The sequence below is a fragment of the Phalaenopsis equestris genome, unplaced genomic scaffold (genome assembly GCF_001263595.1).
Source record: "Phalaenopsis equestris unplaced genomic scaffold, ASM126359v1 Scaffold000036, whole genome shotgun sequence".
Classification (NCBI taxonomy): Eukaryota; Viridiplantae; Streptophyta; class Magnoliopsida; order Asparagales; family Orchidaceae; genus Phalaenopsis; species Phalaenopsis equestris.
The window spans coordinates 4773386-4773752 of record NW_018164478.1 but is presented as its reverse complement, the minus strand read 5'-3'; positions in this window follow the sequence as shown (position 1 = coordinate 4773752).

The following is a 367-nucleotide window of genomic DNA, read 5'->3' as shown; positions in this document are numbered from 1 at the left end:
CCGAAGTGATTTGGTTAAGTCTAGGCCGAGATCTTAAGGTTTTACTGTGGACGAACACGGGTTCATTCCATTGGGGACAATGAACGGATGCCGTCCATTCTCGCGTGTATTAAATAAACGACAGAGATCGAGTCGTATGATCATCCGGGGCGATAAAGCGCGCCGCGTGGCAACTGACTCGGAAGGTGGAGTCGAATAGGAGCGCGCCGCGTGGCTTTTCGACGGATCCGAGGATCCAGTCAGCCCGCGATTTGAATAAATAAATAGGATATTTAATAAATTCAGAAAATAGCTCCTAAACTTCAAAAATTCATATCTTTGTGTAGAAAACTCATAAAAATAAAATAAAAATACCCTCTTACTCAGT